This window comes from Bubalus bubalis, chromosome 10 (assembly GCF_019923935.1).
Source record: "Bubalus bubalis isolate 160015118507 breed Murrah chromosome 10, NDDB_SH_1, whole genome shotgun sequence".
In the NCBI taxonomy this organism is placed as follows: Eukaryota; Metazoa; Chordata; class Mammalia; order Artiodactyla; family Bovidae; genus Bubalus; species Bubalus bubalis.
In genome coordinates this window covers 4,567,494-4,573,502 of record NC_059166.1, presented here as the reverse complement: position 1 = coordinate 4,573,502, position 6,009 = coordinate 4,567,494, and positions in this window count along the sequence as shown.

Genomic DNA, 6,009 nt, shown 5'->3' with positions numbered 1-6,009 from the left:
TAAACATGAGAGTAGTGTCTATGACTGTGTGATTAAAAAAAAAAAAACACCTTTATTTTCACTTGCTAAATTACAGATTTTCAGCCAAATGAATTCTTCTCCAGATCCTTCTGAAAAGACTTTAGAGAAACTGTCATATATTTATGTTAAAGGACCCCTGGAGACATGTCATTAGTATGGTCATGCGTATATTCAAATTATATATTATGGAATCAAATCTGCTTGCACTGAGTTAATTTAAATGAATATGACAAGAACTTCTGGGAAAGATGTCAGCTAAATTATATGTTTACAGACTCCTCTGGCTCTTCTCCTCAACCCACAAAAATAATGTCCTCAGTAATACCAATAGCTAAGAATAAAGCAAGATTCCTCACTCGAACTGAAAATTTCAGAGCATACAATTTGGATGCAGTGGAAACTATTCCGGACACACAAGTGGTGACCGACCACAGCATGTTCTAAAGAGCCCTGTGGACCCCTGGCTAACTGGGTGGAAGAGGCGGTCACTCGTGTGGAGGAATTCCCTTGTACATGTTGGCAGCAGGTACGAGATGGGAGAAAAAAAAAAAATGAATGCAGTCAAATAGCGCTTAGGACAAAAAAGGAAGTTTAAGCACAGCCCCAAAGCACAGTCAGAGAACTTTTCTCTCTGACTTGTCTTCCCTGCAAAGATGGGTAAGGTCAGTAGTCAGTTTCTTTTATTTCAAAGGTGGCTGGAGAAAGAATCACCCGAACTCGTTTCACTATCATTAGCTTCCTATCCTGTAACAGGGGAACCCCTTGAAATGTGGGGGAGTTTCTGGCAGAAGCCATCCCCCAACCTGGGAGCTGACCCATGGGGCAGAGCTTCTGATAATTCTGAGAAAAACCCCAAACCAAGCCTCCCCCTGCCCCCAGCTGTCTCCAGGCTCACAGTGTTTTCCCAACCCCTTTGGGCAACCACACAGCTGGACAGAAAACACAAAATGTCAGTGTCTGGTCCCCCAGCAAGAGCTCAGAGGGAAACCCAAATGGTGTTTCATGGAAGGAGGGGGGCCTTCATGAAGCTTATACTTACATTATGTTTCAGCAAATAGCAGGACTCACTAGAACTCCCCCATCAAAAGTGGGTAAATGGAACACAAAGCAGAACTGAACGGTATGGGGTAGGTTAGAACATCCTACACAGACAAGAAATGAATCAATAAAATCTACCAATGAGAACTGAAGAAACACCTTTCCAAGGCCACAGTAAAAATAGTTTTTTACAGTTCAGTTCAATTCAGTCGCTCAGTCGTGTCTGACTCTTCGTGACCCCATGGACTGCAGCACGCCAGGCCTCCCTGTCCATCACCAACTCCCGGAGTTTGCTCAGACTCATGTCCATTGAGTCGATGATGCCATCCAACCATCTCATTCTCTGTCATCCCCTTCTCCTCCTATAGTCAATCTTTCCCAGCATCAGGATCTTTTCCAATGAGTCAGTTCTTCACATCAGGTGGCCAAAGTATTGAAGTTTATTTACAACAGAGTCTTAAAGAAATCAGATGCCAGCAGAAAAGTATTTTTGAAAAGTTTGGTATAAATGAGTTGAGATTGTGCAGAAAATAGCAATATTATGGAACTAAAAATGAATTAGAAATGGTAAATAGTGAAACCAACAGAAAATTAGATTGGCATAGGGGAGTTCTCATCACAAAAATCACACAAGGTACAAAGAAATTAAGATGATTAGAAGCATATAAACAATAGAGATTTGAATACTGATGCTTCCAGTGATCAATTAATTGCTTAATTATCAAATCCAGTGATAAAGACACAAAGCTATTCCAACATATATTAGGGGAAAAAAAACCTCTTCTGAAATAAAGGGATATGAATATTTGACAAAGGAAATTATCATGTTCCCCAGTAATGTGATAAAATTCTTTCGTATCATGAAGACATGCCCTGGTGAAGCTTTTGAACTTGAGGATTACAGAAAGAACCCCAGAGACCATGAGGAAAAAAAAAAAAAAGTTACTTAAAAATGTAAGGAAAAAAGAGTCTGATCATAAACGTTCCAACCAATTTAAATATTAGAAAAGATGAGAAATACCTAAAAAATTTAAATGGAAAAAAGATGTAATCTTATTTCCTTCCATGAATAAACTGAGTCACAGTGATATTTTGAAAATTAAAAATGAATAGGTAATGATATACCAGGCAGAAATAAACAAGCCATTTTTGTGGAGTATCATGTTTAATAGCCCAGTCAGAGGGGTGAGGCAAGAATGGGAGTGAGAAAATGGATACACCACATAAACTGTCCCTTAGAAGGAACCGATCACTCCTGCCGAGAGGACAGAAGCCAGAGGAGCTCTGTGGAGGGGGTTGGGTTGGGGGCTCAGGACAGACCCTTCAGGTTCTGCAGCCAGGGGCTGAAGCAGTTCCCACTCTCCTTCTTGACTCACCTCTCAATTTCAGGCCCAGCCCAGATGGTCAGCTGGTCTGACCTGGATGGTCCCTTCCTTGGAAGGAAAGCTATGACAAACCTAGGTTGTGTATTAAAAAGCAGAGACATCACTTTGCCAACAAAGGTCCGTATGGTCAAAGCTGTGGTTTTTCCAGTAGTCATGTATGGATGTGAGAGTTGGACCATAAGGAAAGGTGCTGCTGCTGCTGCTAAGTCGCTTCAGTCACGTCTGACTCTGTGCGACCCCATAGATGGCCTCCTACAAGGCTCTGTCCCTGGGATTCTCCAGGTAAGAACACTGGAGTGGGTTGCCATTTCCTTCCCCAAAGCATGAAAGTGAAAAATGAAAGAGAAGTCGCTCAGTCGTGTCTGACTCTTAGCGACCTCATGGACTGCAGCCTACCAGGCTCCTCCGTCCATGGGGTTTTCCAGGCAAGAGTACTGGAGTGGGGTGCCATTGCCTTCTCCAAAAGAAAGGTGAACACCAGAGAATTGATGCTTTTGAACTGTGGTGTTGGAGAAGACTCTTGAGAGTCCCTTGGACTGCATGGGGATCCAACCAGTCAATCCTAAAGGAAATCAGCCCTGAATATTCATTGAAGGGACTGACGCTGAAGCTGAAACACCAATACTTTGGCCACCTTATTCGAAGAGCTGACTCATTGGAGAAGACCCTGATGTGGGAGAGATTGAAGGCAAAAGGAGAAGAGGGCAGCAAATGATGAGATGGTTAGATAGCATCACCGACTCAGCAGACATGAATTTGAGCCAACCCTGGGAGATAGTGGAGGACAGAGGAGCCTGGAGTGCTGCAGTTCATGAAGTCACAAAGAGTTGGACACAACTTAGTGTCTGAACAACAACAACAGCAACTCCTCAGCTAGGACCATCTGATTGATACATTGGAGGTGGGATGAAGTGACCTGGAGGAAATGAGAAAAAGGGAATTCAGGCTAACTCGGGCCAGGACCAGGTGTCTAGCATAGACTACAGAGAGGTAAATCCCTAAATAATTATCAAATGAAGAAGCAACATGTCCTCAACTCCTGAGCACAATGAAATTCTGTCTCAGGAAAAAAAAAAGGCAAAAAATAAACAGTGCAAAATAAAGAAAATGCAACTGCAATAATAGATTATGTATAAAATAGTTACAATATAAAATTATAAAGTGTATTCATACCTGTACTTAGGGAAATATAAGCAGAACAGCAAAGTACTTTCTGTGATATTTTTTACTTTTAGTGATTTATCACTTTTAATGATAAAAGGACAAAAGTGAGTTAAAGGTAAAAGTATAGTAAGTTTAACAGTCATGTTCACGCCAATAAGTACTAAAGTAACAGTCACTAAAATTCTGTATTGACTCCATGTTTAAAAAATATGTGATACTTTTTAAAGTGATAATAGGAGAAATCAATGGTAACACATAATGAAAACTGTATAGCTTAACTGAAAGGCAGCAGACAATTTTAAAGCACTAACCGCATTCCCATTAAAACCAGGAATATGGAAAGTAAACAAGGAAACTTGACAAAAGTATAAATTAAAAAGTGGCAGTACAGGAAAGTTGTAGGATTCTTTTTCTTCTGTTTGTAGATTACATGATTTTTTTGATGCTGGAAAATAAGAAATCAACTGACAAACTACCAGAAATAGTAAGAGATTTCAGTAAGACAAGGAGTTAGAATATTAACATAAAAACCAAGAAAATAGATGACTTTGCTCATCTGGTTGCTGAAAATTTAAAGCACTGGAAGAACCAAATATATCTGAAGGTTTAGAAGAATATGTGTGAACACACATCATTGGAGAGAGTGGTTGTTGGTACACTGTTCTGGAAAAGACGTTTAGCGTCGTGTATCAAAATTTAAAAGCGACACAGCGTTTGACTTAGAAATCAGATTTCCAGTGATATCCCCCAAGGACAGCGCACAGGTATGCCAAAGTATCTGGGCATAGTTGTAACAATATTGTTTACAGTAGCAAAAATATAAAAATGTAGTAAAGAAAAGATGACATATATAGAAAATGGAACACACTATAACATCAAATCAGGGCATACAAAGCAAAAAGAACACCATGTAACATTAAAAATGGTGATGTAGCTATATGGTTATTAACTTGAAGACGTGTCTGACAGGTACTGAAAAGCGGCCCGTTTAAGAACAGCGTGAGCAGGGCGACTCCTATTTTGTACACTTGCTGTGTCACTCACGCACGGCCAATTTATTCGTCAGGCCTCTGTCTGGAAGATGTGAACAAGAAGAAGCAGTGCTTTTCTCTGAATTATGGGAATTCGGGTGAATTTTCGCTTCTTTTTATGTTGTATTTTTTTAGACGATTTCCTTCTGAGCTTTCTCCCCTCCCTGTTTCTCTTCCTTCCTTCCCATATGTTATTCTTCTTCTGCTACGAGTTTGTGTCAAATTTAGTAAGGGAAAAAAAGCTATATACAATTATTAATAAATCAGACAATGGATTTCAAGGATATTCAAGATTTTTGCATGCATGCTAAGTCACTTTAGTCATGTCCGACTCTTTGCAACCCCACGGACTGTAACCCACCAAGCTCCACTGCCCATGGAATTCTCCAGGCGAGAATACTGGAGTGGGTTGCCATGCCCTCCTCCAGGGGATCTTCCTGACCCCAGGGATCAAGCCCTCGTCTCTTATGTCTCCTGCATTGGCAGGTGGGTTCTTTACCACCAGTACCATCTGGCTTCAAATCCCTTTAAAATGTTTGTGTGGAGTTACACATGCCTATGTATCTGGAACAGTGTTTGAGTAAGTCAGCTATTAGCCAAGAGTTTCAAATCGATAAGAGACACACATTTAGAAGCCACATGATATTTGAGGATTTAATTTCCAAAGATAATCACACTTCTGTCATCCTCTATCCTACAACTTGTCTCTTTAATGATATTTTCAAATTGCACCATCAAGCCTGGATGACATATTATCACTGAGGGTAGTTAACTACATCCTATTATTCCCACGGCAGCAAGCTTTCTTATCATAACATTAAGAGTGAGAATTTAAAGTTAGGCAACTGGCCATGAGGTTTCTAACTCTTCCTGTCCCCCCCATCCTTGGGAAAGTCCTGTGTGGTGTGCATTTCACACTCCTGCCTTTGGGCGAAAGGTTGGTCCAGACTCTTCACGTGAAAAGCCTTTTGCTCTTTCCCGGTGGCCCGAGCAGTGGTTCTCACGCTTGAGGGGAATCTCAGGAGGGTCCTTAGAGCTCACACTGCCCGACTCCACCTTTAGTTTTCGCTGCAGGAAGTCTAGGGTGGGGTTCCAAGATTCTACATTTCTCATGAGTTCCCTAGAGGCTGATCTGCTGGTCCACGGACCACACTGGGAGAACCGGCATTTGGTAACCAGAGTTATTTACAAACTTTTGTTTCCTTTTTCATTGCAAACCTATAGATGATGCCCTTGAGGATATTTTTAAGAAGGCTGAGACAGCAAGCCTGGAATGTTTTCAAAAGGAGGCAACAAGAGTTCATTTTGATTGTACTTCCACAGAGCTCTCAAAATGAGTGTGGTCATAAACAGATTGATACTTAACCCAC